This window comes from Bubalus kerabau, chromosome 20 (genome assembly GCF_029407905.1).
Source record: "Bubalus kerabau isolate K-KA32 ecotype Philippines breed swamp buffalo chromosome 20, PCC_UOA_SB_1v2, whole genome shotgun sequence".
NCBI lineage: Eukaryota > Metazoa > Chordata > Mammalia > Artiodactyla > Bovidae > Bubalus > Bubalus kerabau.
This window is the reverse complement of record NC_073643.1, coordinates 27811745-27833213: the sequence shown is the minus strand read 5'-3', so window position 1 is coordinate 27833213 and position 21469 is coordinate 27811745. Positions and strand designations below refer to the sequence as shown.

Below are 21469 nucleotides of genomic sequence, written 5' to 3'. Positions count from 1 at the left end.
TTGCAACCCTATGAACTATAGCCTGCCAGGCTCCTCTGTTCTGGGATTTCCCAGGCAAGAATACTGGAATGGTTTGCCATTTCCTTCACCAGGGAAGCACATATATATGTGTGTGTGTGTGTGTGTATTATAGGAATAGGAAGTGGCAACCTGCCACACACACACACACACACACACACACATATATAATAAGAGCATAATTGCTTTACAATGTTGTGTGTATACATAACTATATGTATACTATATCCCCATCCTTAGCCTGTTTAAAGGGAGTTTTTCCTCCAACTTTGGTCCTTGAACCACTTATATCAGCAATATCTTATCAGGGAGATTTTGCCTGAATATCCCCTTTTGCTGTCTCATCCATCATTCCCTGCTATTGCTTTTCCCTATTTTATTTCTATTCCTGGCTCTTATTGCTTCTGAGCATTTTATTTATACATTAAACCAATGGATTAAAGCAGGGACTTTGTTTTTCACCAGTGTATCCACAGAACTGAGCACACAGCATAATATCTGTCACAATAAGATTTAATTAATGAATAATTGAATAAATGAGTAAAATAACTTCTTGGGATATTAATTACATATGTAGATTCCTGGGCTCCACTCTGGACCTGCTGAATTAGAATTTCTGGCTGTGGGGCACAGGATTCTAATAATTAATCTGTGTTCTAAAATTTTAGCAGAACTATTTTTGAATAAGTGCACACAATGTTCAGTACACCAAAAACTGAAACTAAAATACAAGAAGCGAATTTTTGGAATGTCAGAAAATGGTTCTTCTCTTTTATATTCTTAAAAGACATGAATCTGTACCAAGCCATTAGAAACAACCATTTCCATCTTATGTTTTAAGTCATTTGCATATTGCTGACCAATTTGGGATCACTACCTCCCAAACCATAACATATGCTATAAAGTATGCTTGTCATTTAAAGAGGTAAAAAGGGCTTAATAAAACCTGTTTTGCTATATAACAGTGAGCTCAGCCTGGTGCTCTGTGATGACCTAATTGGATGGGATGGGATTGCAGTGGGAGGGAGATGAAGGAGGGAGGGCCTATGTATATACTCATGGCTGATTCATGCTACTGTATGGCAGAAACCAACACAATATTATGAAGCAGTTATCCTCCAATTGCCAAAAAAAGAAAAGAATCCCTTTTTGACTACAATGTCACTATAGCTTGAGGAGTCCCTCTTACTTCCTAAATCACATTCTCATGCTATTATGATAATAAAGATCTATACATATATGGGAACTTGTAGGCTGCTATAACTTACCAGACAGACAGATGGGAAGATCATTTTTAAAACTTAACTCATTGCCACTGGGGTATAGTTTGTGAAACTTGTTCAAGATGCTGACCTCAAAAATCAATGCATTGGATGGTAGAAATAAAAGAGCTACCTAAAAGCTTCCTATGGAAGGATACACTCTTATTTTCCTATAAACTTCATTGCTAATAAAATAAGGGGGAAAAGCAGTAAGAAACAAACAAGATTAGGAAACCCAAAATGGTTTTTAAATGAAATTATTTTTCCCAGACATTTCCATGAAGTCTCAGCAGCTTTGCAACCACCAGCTTGTTGGAAATCAGCCTGGTTTTTGACAGTTTGAGAAACCATTCTGTCTGCCCCCTTTTCTACTTATTAAATGAATTGTACTGAATTTGTTTTTCAGAAATAAATGTGAACCATCTCAAGGATGAGCTAAGCTGTTAAATCCCATGGTGGTTTGGTCACTTAGTTCTGCCTCCCAGGCTCTGGACTGGACAAAACCCCTGTTTTTACCCTTGATCATTGTACAAAAAGAAGGTCTGGAATTGCGTAATACAAGCAGAGTGAAACAAAATCGCATACAAAAATTACTCAATGCTGCGATTCACCGAAATATTATCTATTTAGCATGATGTTTACTTAATTTTTACCTCCGATTAACCTGCTGGGTCTTTAAAAAAGGTAGAAAGAAAAAGGTGGGGGCGGGGGGGTGGGGAGGAAGAAAGGAGAAAGAGAGGGAGGGAGGTAAGGGAGAGGAGAAAGCATGCAGGCTCCTCTGTCCTTCACCATCTCCCGGAGATTGCTCAGACTGGAGTCCGCTGAGTCATTGATGCTATCTGTCTCATCCTCGGTTGCCCTTTTCTCCTTTTGCCTTCATTTTTCCCCAGCATCAGGGTCTTTTCCAGTTGAGTAGGCTTTTCACATCAGGTGGCCAAAGTCCTTAATGACAATCCTTAGTGACAGTTTTATATAATCTCATTTAGATATTTCAAGACTATTCCTCCCCATAGTTCAGAATGGTCCTGAAATACGAGGACTGAATAATGTTTAGTCCAAAACATGGTGCAAAGTGAGGGAAATTTGGAAAGCAGATTCTTCTGTCAGTTTCCCTGCTAAATGCTTTGCATGCAAGTAGAATCCAGATGCCCATGCAACTAAGCTTCTTGAAGCAGGATTGAGCCGCCCCATCGACCCGCTTCTGTCCACTCTAGTGCCCTGAGACCTGTAGCGATTCATCAAATGAACTCCTTGCCATCTGAAAGAGCTAATTTAGTGTCATCCCCAGGGTGGTGGTATTGATGCATTAAGAGGTTATAGCTCTTGGAGTAGTTAATGAAAAAAAAAGAACTCAACGGACGTAATGAACATTTAACTGAAAATTTGTCATGTATCCTATGGTTCTGAATTTCAGCAACTTCTTCATTGTACCTCTGTGACATATTTCTTGTTCGTTCTTTTGTTTTCTTTTAAGAAGAAATAATGTTAGAGAAAGGAGATGAGCATTTGTTACCAGAAGCTTCCAGTGATGAAATGTGCTAGACAAGATGTAAGAGGTCCCTTGTTTCCACTTTCATTTGTCACTGCTCCAGATCGCTCCCTCTAGCTAAGATTTATTCACATAATTGATTTATTGAGTCAGCTTCTTAAAGAGAACAATTACATTATTTTTATTTATACATATATTTGCTTTTATATCTTACTTTCAGATTTTTACAGACCTTGGGACGTAAAGAACATTCACCCCATCTGTGTTGGGTTAGTGGGTGTTGAAAGGGTAATTTTAAGGATGCCAGTTTTTCTTTGTCCTTAGCTGCATACACTTGCATAAGCTGCTTTGATTATATACATGTGCAGAGTTGCATGGTGGTAGTGCAAAGGGCTCACACTGATTTGAAAAGAATGACCTTTTCTTGCATGTCCCTGCCCAGTGGTCAGCTTTTCTAAGATGGATCATGTCCATAGGCTGCACTCTCACCGTAGATGGATTTACAGAAATGCCCTGCAGTTTTTTGTTCTAGTTTCTTTCTCTATCGGGTGCTTCACTCTGGTGCTGTCATTCAGACCTCACTCTAAGGATAACCAATGAACAGTTAAATGAGTTGAATGATTCTTTTTATGTACTCTATTTAAATGAAACTAAACTCATTGCCACATGAATAGGACAGGTGAATTATTTCTTTATGCACTTAAAAAAAGTCCAAGCAGTAAATGATACTGTTCATAACCTCAATCTTTATTGCTCTCTTTCCTACACCAGGGAATCATTTTGAAAATGAACGTGTAGAGGTCCTATTTGTATTCCAATGGAAATGAGAACTTGGTAATATCAATAGTAAAATGGCATAGGCTTTCGAGTAAACAGATCATGCAGAAAGGGAGAAGTAGTTTTGAAAACAACACTATAAAAGATCAATGATGAGTTTGCACCTTTGATGACTCAGGACTGTCACACTTTCACAATGTCCCTGACCTGTATCATTTATATATACTACGGAAGTATGTTGTAGACCTACTGCGTGCCATACATGAAGCCTGCAGAGGCAAATATTCACTTCCTGTCTTTGAGATATTCTGAATTGGGGGTTTGGGGACTGCTCATTATCTAACTCAGAATGAATGATCCTTGCTCTTTTAACAAAGGGCATTCTGATTAATAAAATAGTCTTGGGCTTGTAGGGAAAATGTGTCATTGTGTTATACAAAGACCTTCTTTCTTTTTTCATAATAGATTATTTGCATAAAAGGCCAGAATGCTAAGTGAAGTAGACATCTACAACTCTGAGTAAACATTTCTTTCCAGTCCTTGCTTCCTGGTTTATGATTCCAAGCATTTTTGAAAGAACTTTGGCTTGGACGTTGGGAAAGGACTACAAGTGAGATACAGACTTTTATCTATTTTTAAAATGAGATATAGATACTTTGTAAATTTACTATTGTGATACTTTTATATCACTTACTGCTTTCCATAACCTAAAGAAAAGGGCTTTTTCTGTATCCTCATTTTATAGATAAGGAATTGAGGTTCACACTGAATTTCTTTTAGTCAAAAACTACTGAGTTTCTGAGTTGAAATATGAAATCTGATTGATGTGATCCTCAAGCACACGAGAAGCATGACATTATGGAAGGAAGGAAGAGGGTAGCTCCTACTCAGAATGTTCCTCAAATTTCTATACAGTAATATATTTTCCCTACATTCTTTTAAAATCTGTGTGAGAGAGGTGTGGGAAATACAGTGGCAGGGACTTTTAAATATGCACAGTGAAGCAGAGGGTTTAATGAGGTGGAATGTTAAGGTTTTTAAACTTGATGGTTGCTATAAGGTAGGAGTGCAATGGAAAATGAGGTGGTAAATTTGGATAAACATTCCAGGAATCTTCTGGAATAAAAGAGGTTTCTCCTCAGTATTCAAAGTTCTTGAAATCTCTAGTGCCTGGTCAAAATAACAAGCCTGCTAAGGAAAATAAATAAAAATGAATAAGTCATTCCATGCAGAGAAATAAATGGTACCAGCAGGTATTTAAAGGGGGTGGCAGTTCTGGGTCTCTGCACCTCATCCACTCGGAGCAGATCAGTTTCTCAGTGGCAGTTGTGAAAAGGTCTATAAAATGTGATAAGGTTGTAACCATGGCCAATTTTGTTGTGCAGCATCCTTGGTTAAACATAAATGCCTGGAAAAAGAGCCTTCTTTCTTGCATTTTGAAAAATTAGTTGGCTTAGTTGGCACATGTTACCAGCAGCTGTGGCAACAACAGCAATCTGGTGGGGAGCCGGGTAGGCACTGACCATGAAGCTCTATCTTCATGACCAGCAGACTATTTGTACTCAGATTGTAGTGTTCTTGGAGTCTTGGAGTTGGGATGTCTTGGAGTTGATGGAACTTACGGAAGAATTAGTCCCTTTCCTTGATATGCAGGCTGGCACAACACCTCTTTATTTGTAAAAATGTTAAGCTCTGGCTTTGGCACCAGTAACGTTAGGATAGAGGGTTGCTTTCTGATGGGGTGCAAAACTTCTCCCTCCTTCTCTTCTAGGTTCTTTGGTTGGTCTAATAATTAAATTAACGTGAGACAGACTACAGAAGAAAAACAAACTTAATTTTGGATTCAGGGAGCTCCATACAAAAGAAAAGAAAGAAAGAAAGAAAAATAGGAGACTCAAGGTCAGTCAGTCACTTGTGGCTTATATACCATCTTGAGTTAGGAGATGGGGGTAGGAGACTTGGGCTTCAAAAATGTAGAAGCCAATCCATAGGAAGGTGAGAAGAGCATGTTTGGTAATCGGATGTTTGCCCTGCCATGCAGATATGTCTTCCAGATATAAATATTATCTCTGATAATAGCTCTCTTCTAGGTATAGGCCCTCTATCTAAATTTTTATAGGCAGTGAAAGTGAAAGTGAAGTCGCTCAGTTGTGTCCAACTCTTTGCGACCCCATGGACTGTAGCCTACCAGGATCCTCCCTCCGTGGAATTTTCCAGGCAAGAGTACTGGAGTGGGTTGCCATTTAGGCAAAAAAGCTTTACCTGAGTCTGCTGGGTCTTAATTGGCTTCAGCTGGAAAAAATCCACAAGGCGAAATGGCACACTCGGGGGTGGTGGTGTATGTGGCTCCCCCCTCAGCGGCAGCCTGTCTCAGAGAAATTGTGAAGGTTTCATGCACTGAGAAGTTAGGATGAGAGATAGTGTGATTTTCACTTAGAACAAATAAGCTAACCGCAAATGGGATAGTCCCGGAACACCTGTGAGCACAGTGTGGCTCCCTGAAGCTCTCAGGTGGGGAGGGAGGTTCTTAGATCAGTGAAGCAACACTTCAGGGTGCTACTCTAGGGCCCTCCAAGACACAGTTGTTTACCATTCATATGATCACAACAGTAGTTCTTAAAACAATAGTTAATAACCAAAGCTGTTCCCTGATTCTCATAGGGTCCGGTGCTATAGAATGAATATTTGTGACTCCTTGAACATTGCCAAGTTGAAGCTAAATCTCCAACGAGATGGAGTTGGGAGGTGGGGCTTTGGGAGGCAATTAGGACTTGAGGGTGGAGCCTTCAGGAATGGTATTAGAGCCTCTCTAAAAGAGCCCTACAGAGCCCTTCACCCCTTCCACCCTGAGAGAGCCCGGCTAGGAGACGGCCGCCTGTGACTCTGAAGAGCATTCTTACCAGGCGCCGAATCTGCCAGCGCCTTCATCTTGGACCACTGCCCAGCCTCCAGAACTGTGAGAAATAAATTTCTGTTGTTTATAAGCCACACAGTTTACAGTACTGCTGTGACAGACTGAACAGACTAAGACATCCAGGAAATCATCTCACTTCCCCCTTTCTTGAAATGCTAGGAACTAAGTCTGCGGGAAGCTGGTTGGTGACTAATCACGGGTCTACACCTCCATAGCTTTTACTAGCATAATTTGTCCTCATTATTTTTCATATTGGTGAGTCTGCTTCCTTGCCTTCATCTGCTATTTGCGATATGTTTTTCATATTTCACAGTGGTAAGGATCCTATGGCTTTTGTTAGTTTGTGCCTCTTCCCTGTATACATCAGGCTTTAAACAAATACCTTACAACTGAAAAAAGTATGTGATACCATTTTAAAGGCAGATTTACTTGGTAGCAAGATCTCTTCTCAAAATTACGCTAAGAAGCTTCATGCTATCATTTCCCTCATGACTCGTGGCTCCAAATATAATGAGAATTTGTTTCTTTGGCCTGGTAGCAACTTCCTTTGCGTAAAATCCTAATTAACCACTATGAGGAGATTTAGGCCTTAGGTTGGAATTATTCATTTTCTTCTACTTTATGTTCATATTTTAGTTTTTATTTACTTCTCCTTAAAATGGTATTCAGTTCCTAAGAACTTTTAGTGTTTTGAAGTTTCCAATGGCTGATATTACCTTAAATTATGAGAATTTAAATTTTTTTATTTTGCCAAAAGAAAATTTAAATATATCCCATCTGTAAAGTTTCCCCTCTTGAGATTCTAAAATCACCTTATACATATTATATTCATGATCTTCAGTGATTTAACATTAACACCTAGTTAAGTTCTTCTGTGCATCTCAAAGGCAAGGCCAGATTCATGTTGATTTTCTCCATTGAGTTGTATAAAACTCAAGAAAAACGCTAAATATAATATCACTTGCTGGTAACTTCTGATTTAAGAGATACTTTGTTAAGAAAATTTAAAGTATGAAATAAATCTGATAAAACAATAAAAGCAAATTGAACACATTTTCATAAGAAGTTCTAACGATTTTCATAGAAGTGCTTTTGTCAGTATTCTCAACTGACCATGAGTTTGGTCAGTTGCGCTGGTGATGGTCAATTTTAAAATGGTATATCTTTCCTATGGAAAAAACTTGTTTGGTTTTTAATCACAGCTGGTAGTTTATTCAATTCATATTTGTTGACATTGTCACGTTTTTTGTTTATTCTTGCTCTAAATGTGTTTTGTCCCAACACCTGTTCAATAGATTTAATTGTCTGCATGCAGATCTTCAGTATATTCCACAAGCATCTATGTTTTGTTTTATCTCAGTGAGTCAAACACTAATTTTGCAAAAATAATAAGATTTTCTAGAAGCCATAGCAGTGATATGAAAAAGTATTTTCAATGATGACTAGTTGGTGCTTTGGATTCAATTTCATAATTACTGGAATTGTTTATACATGTTCCTTTCCCTTTACCCAAGATTGTTATACATGCCATAAATATATGTTGCAAAGTTTAATAATTATTCAGACACAGCTATGAATCTTAATTTTATTTAGTGCACTGAAAACAACTAAAAAATATTTGGAGTTAGGCAATTTTGGATTTAGATGCTGTGTTCATTAGTAGGACTCAGTTTTAGGAAACAATTCACTCTGCTCCTCTTGAAATGTTATAGAACATAGGGTTTAAAGACAAAAGTGATTAAGGTGATGGCCAAAAATTAACCTAATTTAGACGTCTCTGCTAATGAGTCTTAAAGGAATATTGAGTGAGATGTTGTGTTTTTTTTTTTTTTTGTTTTGTTTTTGCTGTGGTTGCTCTCAAATTGGTAGGTGGAACTCACAGCCCAAATCGGAGATGAGCCTAGCGTTGCTGGAACTTGGTCTTTGTTTACTGTTGCCTGATAGAAACGTGGAGAGAGTTTTGGGTGGAGTAGGAAAGAACAGCTTTATTGCTGTGCCAAGCAAAGGGGGTCACAGCAACCTAAAGCCCTCCTAAATGTGTGCCCCACCCTGGAGAGGGTAGTGAGGAGTCTGACAGTATTCACAGAGCAGGGCGAGATCAGCTCATGGACAGCTTCTGATTGGCTGGTGGTGAGGGACATGGGAGTCAGCATCATTCATCATCAACCTTCTGCGTCCAGCTGGTCTAGGGTCTGCGTGCTTGTGAGCAGCATACAGTTAACTTCTTCCACCTGTTCTGGGTTTCGGTATCTGCAAAACAGCTAAATCACGTGGCTCAGAATATTGTCTATAGTCCTTGAGGAAGAACTAAAAGTCTTCACCTTTGTTTAATGGCTGAAGTATTTTGTCTTGCTTGACTGTTTTCCTTTCTTTCTGCATTTTCTCACTTCTCGGATTGAATTTATTCTTTGGCTAAAGGTGTTTTTTTTTTTTTTTAACAGACAAAAGGCAGGTGGAGGACATGGGTGGGGAGTCTATTCTGGGATGGCCTCACAGGATCCTGCTTGGTCACACTAGGATACCACTCAGGGGTTTCTCAAGAGTTCAAAGAAGCCAGATTACCCCAACCATTACCTTAGCTGCCCAGTTTCTTCTACACAGAAAGAATTGGGGCCAGGAATGTGAGAGTGGCTCTTTGAAATGTTTTGGCTTTGTGCCATGTTCATTGTTGGTGATAAGAGGGGATTCTCTTTTCCCTTTGCAATGTCAGGGAAGGAGTCCAGTGAAACATTAGCACAGATTGATGTGCCTGAAAGATGGGAAACTGGCAGTTTGTTCCCTGTTTACCTGAATCAGTGATGACTTCTTATGCTGATGTGAGCAGGGCAGAAGAAAAGTGGAAGGAGAAAGTAGTGTTGGCCAGTAGAGCAGCCCAGACTCTAACCATTGGGCCCAGCAGGAGTGCCTGAAATGTCCTATCTATCAAGCAGACCTGGTATTAAGTATCTGGGCTCCAGCTGTCTTGCTGGTACCTCACCTAGGGGTTTTCTCAGAGCAGCAACAACAGGAGCAAGATGCTCTGGGCCCTGCAGTTATGGGTGGAAGCTGGGTAGAGGTGGGAGCTGGGGACTGCACAGGAGCTGATCCAACTGAAGATCCAGGCTGTTAGAGTGGGTTCTAATTCCAGGATGCTAGAGAGATAAGTGGATAAAAGAAGTGATGACATTGCTCTCCTCATTCCAACTCCTTTCAGCATAGTTATGGCCAAAAATAGTGAGGAAGGGAGCATTTTAAATCAGCCTGATACTTAGTGATAAACAGTGACTTGAGTCTTATGGAATAAAATAGCGTAGAATGGTGGGAACGGAGGATTTGGCAAATCCAAGTTGAAAGCAACATTTGAAGGAAAAAAATAAAATCATTTCAGGTTAATGTTCCAACTGAGGTAAGAATCCTTGATCAACCAGTCACAACTAGTCTAGAGAGCTCCATGAGGCCTCCTCTATTTTATTTTCCCTGCATGTAGACCCCTTGTGCCCACTAACTTTCTTTTTCCTAGTAATAGGCAGAGTGGTTGATGGGGAGATTATGGAAGACTGCTTACCAAGGAGAAATTGCCATGAGATGAAATACAGGGAATTTGTGAGGGTGGAGAAACTGTTAGAGTTTTAAATTTGAATGGACATTGCCATAAATAGAAATCCAGAGATGCACAGCTGCAAAGGCTGGTATTTTCATTCCACTGTGGAAATCAGGAAATGTATGATAATGTTATCTGACAAAGAGATTCAGAGGAGCAATGGAGACAGGAAAGGGAAATCAAAGTGAACATTGATGAATGTGGTTGAGAGTATTGGGTGTTGGGTATGCACCATGGTTCTTCCTTTCATACATATGCTGGGTTCGAAGCACTCTTATGAAAAGTCATCTTTCATGTTAAGTGAAGATCATGTTTTTGTGACATATCTATTTGGTAGTCATATCTCAAGCTATTAAAAATCACATTGTGATAAAATACTGTTTTGATATGTGCTCACTGTGAAATCGTATATAGACAGTTTCTGCAACATAGCAAAATTTCAACAGAATTGGGTAAGTGAAATTTCTATATTTGTAAATAATATAGACATAAATAATTTTACCAGTTTCCATAAAAACACTAAATTCTTATACCTATTAATTACTATAAAATTGTCATTTTTTTAACTTTACCATAATATTGCTACTGTTATTTAAAACATATTATTTTACAAGAATGTATAGCAATGCCAAAAATATTGGGGAAATTTATTCTTTTCACAGCATCAGAATGTATTTATTTGTTGCTATAGGTGTTTTATTTCTCTGATAACCTTGTTTTTCTGTGAAATTTGTGAGTACTCTTGTACTATTCCAAACTCTAGGGTAGTGATAAATGTTATTTCCAACTCATAAGTTTGTTTTTACTCCTATCGATATACTCTTCTTTGTCATTTCTGAATAGACTTTATGGTCTTCTTCAAAGTCTTAGGTATAGTAAGGGATGTATTTTTAATTCATAAATTTCAAGCCTTCTTTCATTTTCCCATGGCACTTTTCCTCTCAGAAACATTTCAAGAAGACAAGCTCCTTTCATTACAAGAGACTGTGTTTTGGATGTGTGGACATAGAAAGATGAGTTAGACACTGATTCTTCCCTCAGGTAGCTAATGTCGGAAGTTAGCGGTTTAACCATGACACTTTAAATTGCAAGAAGCCTCAGGCAAGGGAGACTTTTCATGCTCATAACTAGAAAGGCTGTGGAGTTGTTCACATTGTGGCAAAGACATTGCAAAATCAGGCAAGAGTTTTCTGAACTAGTTCAAAGTAGCAGTCGGCACATTTTGTGGTAAATGTTACAAAGATGACTGACTGCTGGATTCCTACTGTGACTTGATTCATCCTCCCATTCATTCACTCATTCATTCACCCAGTACTTACTGAACTCCTGTGACTGCCTGACAGTTGGTACTGGGGATACAGAAATGAATAAGACAAATTTCTCCCTTTATGGGAGTTATAGTCTAAGCTAGGGAAAAAACTAACAGCCAAACCAATGAAGAGATGAAGTGTCGGATGGTGATTTTTCTTTTTATGAGAAGTAAAAGCAGGAACGTGGGCCACTATTATATTCGTGTATAGTCTGGGGAGGCCTCTCTGAAGGGGTGACATCAGATTGGAGATGGGAAGGAAGTGTAGCTATGTGAGTATCTGGGAAGGAGCCATTGAAGTGAGAGGAAGAACATCTGCAAAGACTCTAGAAAAGAGAGTTTGGCATGTATCCTAGGAACAGTGAGGAGATCATAGTAAATCAAATGCTTCATGGAAGTCCTGTGCATTTTTCAGTCTCTTTGGTATCACTGAGTGTACCAAACTGGAATTTGCTTAGCGGCTTTTTCATGGCCAATAAGAGATTGCTTCTCTTGTGACCACATTCAGAGTTCCTCATCCAAGAACCTGAATTAGTATGTTTTAGTTTGGCAGCCTTTTTTTTCACAAGTATTTAAACTTTTGAATTTCTTGGAGGTAGTGATCACTCCCAAACTTCATTATTTTCTCCTTAGCCTCCATCATCTCCTTTAATCTTGTTCAGGAGCTGGGTCTTCTCTGGACCTTTACTGTTTTGCCATTAAGCCTCAGCAATACTCGTTGGGGCTAAATTCAGCACATTCACATTATTCCCTGTTGCTTCTCTCTGCTGTTGTCTCTGTGGATGGATGAAATTATGTATGTTAGGAAATTATCAGCTTCATGAGTTTGATGTTAGGTTTATGTTTTCTATTATAATATCCTTCAAAAATTTAGCTAAGCATACTAGCTAAAGGTTTCATACTTAAGTGGTTAAATTTTTGAATGCTTCTTATGTTTAAATTATAGTCTGCCTGCCTATATTTAAACTTGAGGTGGCAGGTGGCAGATGATAATATGCACCGATGTGTCTGCTAACTACTCCTATCTAGTCTTGCCCATATGGTAGTTTTTCATACTCTCCCCAGAGATTCTTTCTGAAATAGAAATTTGATCGTACCATCTTTCTGCTTAAAATTACTTTCTGTTCCTTAAAATTGCTTTCGATTATCTTGGATGAAGACCAGCTCTTTACACAGTTTACAAAGTTTCAGTCATGTCAACCTAACTAACTTGCAGGCTCAACTGGGAACACAGTACCACCCCCCGCCCCCATCCTTCACCAACTCCCATTCACTGACCTTTACCCTCATTTTCTCCAGGCCTTCCTGACCACAGAGCCTTTGCACATGCTCATCTACCTGTGCCCTCTACACAATCTTGCCTCTTTGCCCAGCTGCACATTCTCCCTGATCTCAATTCAGTTGTCACTTCATCAGTCATTTTTGCTGGGTGCATCCATCTCCTCCCTCTAAATAGCACTCCTTCCCTCCTTCTTTGCACTTAGCATATTTTCAGTCTTATCTTTATTCATGTGATTTGTTAATGTCTTTTACCCCCTATGAATGTAAGCTCCATGGTAATTGGAACAATATCTTTGTTTGCTTATCACTGTGTCCCATGGCTTAGCCCTGGACTGGGTATATGGTAGGTACTTGATCAACATTTGTGGTATGAAGAATCAAAAATGAATGGGCAAGAAATAATGGACAGATGAAAATACATGAATGTCCATAGCAGATCTGCTCAATAGAACTTTCTTCAATGATAGAAATGTTCTATATCTTCCTGATCCAATATGTTAGCCTGAAACCACATGTGGGTGTCGAGTACTTGAAGTGTGACTAGTGTGACTGAGAAACTAAATATTTAATTCTATTTCAGTGTAATTAATGTAAATGTAAATCACAGCATGTGGCTAGCAACTGCCATTTTGGAAAGAACAAATCTGGACAGAGTACTGTCTCACGTGGCATTTCTGATCCCTATAAGACATGTACACATACACATACATTTTGGGTACTATTCAGATATATTACTATCCCAATGTAAATGAGTTTGCCTAGGTTAAAACATACTCAAATTAATATGCAAAACTATTAAGACAACTAAAGCTGTCTTTAGCCTAGCAGAATAAATAAAGCCACTCTTCAAATATGGGACTTCCCAGGTGGCTCATTTTCTCTAGGCCTTCCTGGCTCAGTGGTGAAGAATATGCCTGCCAATGCAGGAGACGCCAGAGATGTGGGTTCAATTCCTGGATCGGGAATATCCCGTGGAGGAGGAAATGACAACCCACTCTGGTATTATTGCCTGGAAAATTCCATGGACAGAGGAGCCTGGTGGGCTACAGTCCATGGGGTCATAAAGAGTTGGACACCACTGAGCAGGCGTGCACCATTGGATGCATTATTCAATTAAATTAAATGAGGAAAGAACTGATTTTAAAGTTCAACAACTCACAGTCTTCTAAATCCAGGCACTGGAAAAAAATTTCTGGTGAAATTTAGTATTATTATTATTATTTTTACTCTAGTGTAAGGTAGGCTGACATACTCACTACCAATAGCTCCCTTTTACTGTAAACAGCTCATTACTAGTTTTAGACTCCCCTTTACCATGGGTTTCAAATTTTAAATAGAATATTTGTGACCGTTTTAAAGAGTGTCCACCCCACTCCAGTACTCTTGCCTGGAAAATCCCATGGACTGAAGAGCCTGGCAGGCTGGAGTCCATGAGGTCGCTGAGAGTTGGACAGGACTGAACGACTTCACTTTCACTTTTCACTTTCATGCACTGGAGAAGGAAATGGCAACCCGCTCCAGTGTTCTTGCCTGGAGAATCCCAGGGACGGGGGAGCCTGGTGGGCTGCCATCTATGGGGTCGCACAGAGTTGGACACAACTGACGCGACTTAGCAGCAGCAGCAGCAAGACATTTGTAATTTAAAAAAATCTTCTCCCAGTATGGGACATTACAAGCTATATTGTGCTTCAGTCAATGCACAGTTTTTCCTCTGTGTTTCTTTTATTTATATGAGGATTTATCCAGTTGCTAATGTGCAAGAAATATTGATATTTATTTTCTTACATTTTCTATATAAACCATTGTGATCCTTGTAGTATCTTCATTTATCATTCTAGTGAACCATGAAACTTTTCATTGATATTTTATGAGACAAGCAATATCTCCAGTTTCTAACTAAGCAATTTAGATAGCACCTTCTGTTAAAACGGGCTCCAGGCTGGTTTTGCTCACCACTGTACCTTAAGTGTCTAGCAGGGCACTGTGCACACAGTGGGTGCTGGGTGGGGTCATTCCACATATTGCTAATAATTAAACTGCCTCTTTCGGGGAGAGCAGGCAGGATAGGGCTTCCCTGGTGGCTCAGCTGGTAAAGAATCTGCCTGCAATGCCAGAGACCTGGTTTCAATCCCTGGGGTAGGAAGATAACCCTGGAGAAGTGAACAGCTACCCAATCCAGAATTCTGGCCTGGAGAATTCCATGAACTATTCCATAGGGTCTCAGAGAGTTGGATACAACTGAACGACTTTCACTTTCAGACAGGATCAGTGAGCCCAAGGTTACTTACCTATTGATTGGCCGGGCTGTGCCTGGTTCTTGCTCACTGCATGACTGATTATGTAATATCGCATTAATATCCTAAGAATATATTCTGCTATCTTAAAAGAATTTGTTATTTAAACTTACTCTTCATTGGTCAGATTGAGAACATAAATCTGTCATTGGAGAACAGAAACAAATCTCCTACGTTGTGAGTGCTTTTAACTTCCACAATATTACTTTATTTCTGTTAATGTGTATTAAAGGCAAGAGTGGGTCCAGATTTGCTTCATCTCCATCATAATAAACATATCTTATGAACTGCTATAGTTGCTGTGTAGAATTAGTATCTGCAGAGAGCACAGATGGCTTACATGATGTCATAACCAGGGAACAGTAGACACCTGGAGACTATCTGTGTTGCCTTTTTTCCCAATAGTCTATTTTTTTCTGTATTCATAAGGCTGTTGAATGGGGCATTTAATAAACTTAATGTTTTATAATGAGAAAACTGTATTTCCTGAAGTTGAAAAAAGGCCATTTCTACTATTCTAAAGGGTAGTTCTTAGTCTGAAAGGAACACTTGTATAAAGACAAGCTTATATAAAAGGACGTGTGTGAAATTTAAACATTAGCAATGATATAAAGATACTGTTAATTGAGTATACATATTGTGTGCCTAGCCATTTTCTAAGAATTTTATATTGTATCTCACTTAACCTTTTAAATGCTATTACTCCCTTTTTATAGTGAAAAAAACTGAATTTGAAAGTTCAAGAAAGTAATTCAAGTTCTAAAAACTAGTAGTCAGAATTGAAGACCTACTGGACGCTGAACTTCATGGTGTGGAGGTTGAGTTTGGATTCTGCCCACTACTGGGCATCTACCCTGAGAAAACCACAATTCCTAAAGATGCCTGTTGCCCAGTATTCATTGAAGTGTTATATACAATAGCTAGGACATGGAAGCAACTTACATGTCCATCAAACGATGATATATGTGGTACATGTATGCAATGGAGTATTACTCAGCCTTAAATGAACGAATTTGAGTCAGTTCTAGTGATGTGGATGAACCTAGAGCCTGTTATACAGAGTGAAGTAAGTCAAGAGACAAATATTGTATATTAACACATATATATGGAATATAGACAAATGGTACTGATGAACCAGTTTGAAGGACAGCAATAGGAATGCAGACATAGAGAAGAGACTTGCAGACAAAGCAGGGGAAGGAGAGAGTGCGATCAGTTAAGAGAGAGTAGCATTGACACATATACATTACCGTATGTAAACTAGATAGCCAATGGGGGTTTGCTTTATAACACAGGGAGCTCAACCTGGTGCTCTGTCACAAGCTAGAGAGGTGGGATAGGGTGGGGAGTAGGAGGGAGAATCCAGAGGCTGATTCAAACTGCTGCATGGCAGAAATCAACACAACATTGTTACACAGTTACCTTCCAATTACAAAATTTCTTTTTAAAGTCTAGATTTTGGTTCAGTTGTAGAGTATTCCGGAGATTAACTGTAGACATGTTTTTTTTTTTGTTTTTTTTTTTATCTTTACTTGCATTGGGTCTTTGTTGCTGCCTAGGGTTTCTCTTGTGGTTAGCGGGGGCTACTCTGTAGTTGTGTTGTACAGGCTTCTCATTGCAGTGACTTCCCTTGTTGCAGAGCATGGGGCTCAGTAGCTATGGCATGTGGGCTCAGTTGCTCTGCGGCATGTAGGCTTTTCCTGGACCAGGGAGTGAACTCATGCCCTGTGTGTGAGCAGGTGGATTCTTGACCACTGGACCACCAGGGAGGTCCCTAGACATGTTTTACATGACTTACTCTGCTTCCATGTTAGCCTCATCCAAAAGTTGGAAATAATAATAATGCATACCTCACTGGATTGTTTTATTAAGATTAAATGAATTTCTTATAAAGTTCTTAGAATAGTCCCGAGCACATAGTATGTATTATATAGTGTTTGTTACATATATAGCCATTCAAGGAAATTGTTTATAAGAGGTTAAATTTTTATTTCTTAAAATGTATTAAACATCTGCTTGGAAATTGAAGGTTATTATTTGATACTTAAGGTATTTTCCCAGTCTTAGAATTAAATGGTAATGTCCACATGCTAGGATCAAAAAGTAATTCTGAGGAAAATTTAGATTTAAAAAGTAAAATGAAGAAATAGGAATTAATAACTAGTGCCCAGATTGTGAAACCAGATTTTAATGGTCTCTATTTGTACACACACATTGTATTAATACACTTAATTTGCCTGTTGGCCAAAGAACATAGCATTCAATCCCATGTAATTTCTCACTGTCTACTACATTGGCATTCATGCATTCCTTTTATGCTTTTAAGACCAAACATTGCTTGCATTTCAAACAACAGTTACTGTGCCTATGGTTTTGTTTGTTTTAAAAAATACTATGAACATTATGCAAAAGTATTGCAAAACAAAACATTGGAAATTCAAATAAAATAAATACTGTGTTTAGATGGCTGTATTTCTAAATGCTGAATTTGCTTACTCTTCTTACTCCATATTTGCCCATTTCCACCTGTTATCTTTATGACATTTGAAATTGATGTAGGAAAGGGAATTAACTCAGAAGTCAGAGTAAAGCTGTGACACATTCATTTATTTCACGATGCAAGTGTTTCACTTTGTTCTTTTAGCATCTTTATTTTCTGTAACAAAGTTTTACTCCTACTGTCTAGAGATTTTATTTTTGCACATAAAATTATGAAAGTTCCAATGTGAGCATTTATGTTTTACTCCATGTGGCAGAGAAGTGTGTTTCTGTGTATGTTCATTTGCACACTTGTGTGTGTGTTGGGAGGAAGCATGGTCACTTCAGTACTTCCTCAACTCGACTGAATCTCTTGTTCTAATTCAAGGAAGAAATAAAGAGCTCTTCAAAATTATAATACTGAGTACTTTATTTATCTTTGTGAAAATTAGTCCAGGAAGCAAATTGAAATTGTGAGGCTGTCCCAGACAGAGTTACTTTGCATAACTTAATGTATTTGCCCACTGCCTTGTATGATTTTAACCTTTCTAGACATTCTCTCTGGGGATGTTTTTTCTTAAGGCTCACAGGGGACTCCACTGAAATCATTTACTAGATGTCGAAGTTCCTCCTTCAGTCCCCACTGTGCTAACTGGATACTGATCTGGGAGCTGTCATGTTTGGAAAATAGCATGATGCCACGAGTTAATTTCACACCCGTCATGAGATCTTTGCATGAGCTCCCAGGGGGCCATTCCGCGTGTCACAGTAGTGCAAGCCATTCGTTAGTTGCTTTCAAAGCAATGACCCATGGCCAGGAGATCTTGTCGCAACATATGGCAACACCTGTCACCAGGTTTCGTGATTGGCATAAAATTAACCTGTTTTCCTTTTTGATTTGCTGCTTTTTTTTTTTAACCATATCTATAAAAAGGATGAGTAGAAATCGCATTCGAAAGCAATTTTCTGTCAATTCAAGAAGCATAATGGTAGATTTGGGATACTGGACCTGAGGAATAGACCATTTGCTTGCAGAGGTACACACACAGTTACTCGATAAAAGGGGTATTTTACAACGTTATAAATGGCAGTCTGCAAATATCAGACAGGAAGTAATGTTTTAGTATCTGAACTCTATCAAGGATAGGAACAAAGAAAAAAATGTTTGAGTCTTGTTAAGGAAGAAAAGGTAGGGTGTTTGGTTTCCAGGTAGAAGTTTGCCTTTGGCTTTTAAATGATTTCAAACAACTTGGAATTACTCTGATTTCTCTGTGTATCTCTTATGCCCAGATCTTCGCATTCTTAAGGGGACATGCATAAAATAGACCTATATAATAACAACATTCAGAATTATGATGGGTATCTGAGGAAAAGATAGATTAATGATGTTTGACCTTTTAGATCCTTAGCAATTTTTCAGTTACTTTTAAGGATGAGGACAGGGAAGAAAATAGCCAATCACTTACCTGTGACTTTCCACTTTAGTGAAATAAAAAAAAGAACAGATTTCTCAGTGGAGATTGTACCTGGTTCCTTTCATCACTCTACTGTTTTTCTTTTTTAATCTTACATATATTTTGCATACATTTAGCTTCTTAAAATGTTTATTTTCATTGAAGGGGGGCTATTTGCTATAGCTGGTCTCTTTCCAGATTAACTGTGAGTTTTGATATTCAAATACAATAAATAGCAAAGATAAATTTAGTCATCTTTTTCCATTTTTCCCTCTCCAGTTGGGGCTGGTTGCTCTAAATCCTGGAGTGATCCATTTTTTCCTGACATTTCTTAAACAATCTTCATTATTTAGTGAATTCCCTTTGAAAGTATAAAGGTTAGTCCTTGTATGGTTTTGGAAATTGATGGCTGCTGTGCTGAAAGGATGGAGAATTGGGATGATGGAAGGAGTAGGGTGAAGAGCTGAGGTAAAACAATAGATAAAGAGGAAGACACTGCTAGAGACAAAGGGAGAAGAGGACAGCAGTTGTGAAATAATCTTAAGTAGGGATTGGGGATTTAAGGCTCTTAGACTTGATTAATAGATGCCGTAAAAATGAAATGCTGAGCCAGGGGGAAAAAATTGAACTTGAGAAGTCCCTTGAAGATGTGTTAATGCCTTTACTTGGCAAATGGTTTTTTTTTTTTCCCCTACTGAGTATAAAACCATTGCATAAAAATACAGTCTTTTTTTCCCCCACATAGTCCACTTTTTTTCCTAAACTGCTGATTATGCTCAGATTGGGATAAAATCAGATTTCCACTGAACAAAAAGAAAAGAGAAATGACAATAGGACTATACTGGTCTATATGCCACACATAGACTAAGATATTTATTTTAATTTCAGCAACAGTGAAGACATTTTGTACGTAAAAGAATGGGATATTTTCCAGTATTTTTTCCAACAGAATGTTGTGTTGACATGGATGATACATAAACTGTTTCCTAACAAAATTTATCTAGAAAATTGAAAATCAGTCTTAAAAGAAGAAAATAATTTATGGCAAATCATTTTATCATTAATGGCAGACTGGAGAACCTCCAAAATAGATAAGAAATGTTAATAGTATTTTCATTACTGGTAAAGCTGGTTGACAACTGCTTTTGGTATATTTACTACATGCAAGCAGAATCTTAGAAATACAACTTTAAGCTGTCAAAAGGCAAGCATACAAGAATGGCACAAGAGGCTAGAGTTAGAGGGTAATAAAAACTATCACCTTGACTATAAATAACTAAACTATAACTATAAAATAGTCTACTAAATGACTATTTCTTTGCAGGATCAGTGAAGGATAAAGAAATGAACTACAAGAACTTTCAGGTGTTGGATGGTTAGTTTAATACTTACTGTTTTCTCATGGGTTATAGATGGTAATCTTTTTTCTCCCTGGTTTTAGTAGTTAACTATTAGCAAGTGTAGACTTCCCAGGTGGCTCAGTGGTAAAGAATCTGCCTGTCAAGCAGGAGATGTGGGTTCGATCCCTGTGTCAGAAAGATCCCCCTGAGAAGGAAATGGCAACCCACTCCAGTATTCTTGTTGGGAGAATCCCATGGACAGAGGAGCCTGGTGGGCTATAGTCCATGGGTTTGCAAAAGAGTCAGACACGACTTAGCAACTAAACAATAGCAATTAGTTAGTGCCCCTCCTCCCCATCACTTATACATGCATGCACACACGTACATGCAAAGATGCACAGGTGTACACAGAGATGTATACACACAGATTTCATAGAGATTTCTACAGACACAGAGACATACATGGAAATGCATAGACATATGCACACATGTACACAGATATACACACTTTAAAACTTAGCCAGAAAATTTTCCAGTTAAGAATATCACCTTCTTTAACCTAATGGTTCTCATCTGGAGTGATTTTGCCTATCAGGGAGCATCTGACAATGTCTGGAGAGATGGTTGATTGTCACAATTTGGGAAAAGAGGAAGGGTGTTACTGGTCTCATGGTTCAGATGTCAACGATTCTCCTCAACATCCTAGAATGAGCAGGGCATGTTTCCACAGCAAGGAAATATCCATTCAAAATTTCAGTAGCGTTCAGGTTGTAAAAACTTAATTGTCTTGAGTAATTAGTCTCCTTATTAATTGTTCAGTATTTTAGAGTTAGTCCTGTTAGAATTTCTACTCCCAAAGAAATTGCCAAGGAGCCTGGGAATTTACATGACTCCATGAGTGCATTTAAAGGGCTAACACCACAGAGCACTGAGTAGAGTTCCCTGAGCTATAGAGTATGCTCTCATCAGTTATCTTTTATATATTGTAGCAATAGTGTATATATGTCAATTCAATCTCCCAATGTGAACCAATTTCTCAAAATAAATATATACACCTATATGTTGATGAAAGTGAAAGAGGAAAGTGAAAAAGTTGGCTTAAAGCTCAACATTCAGAAAACGAAGATCATGGCACCTGGTCCCATCACTTCATGGTAGATAGATGGGGAAACAGTGGAAACAGTGTCAGACTTTATTTTTCTGGGCTCCAAAATCACTGCAGATGGTGACTGCAGCCATGAAACTAAAAGACGCTTACTCCTTGGAAGGAAAG

The 21469-nt window shown here is 38.5% G+C and overlaps 1 protein-coding gene across 6 annotated transcripts in view; it reads left to right on the top strand.

Moving 5' to 3' along the window:
• The window catches only part of CHL1 (cell adhesion molecule L1 like), a 224720-nt gene that overhangs the window by 58857 nt on the left and 144394 nt on the right, over positions 1–21469 (top strand). The window contains exon 1 of one of the 6 annotated variants that reach the window (XM_055557738.1): positions 5906–6502. The exons of 1 other annotated variant lie outside the window; for it this stretch is intronic. The gene's annotated coding sequence lies outside the window, so the exon portion shown is untranslated. 4 more of the 6 variants (XM_055557739.1, XM_055557733.1, XM_055557741.1 and 1 more) reach the window with 4 other exon arrangements.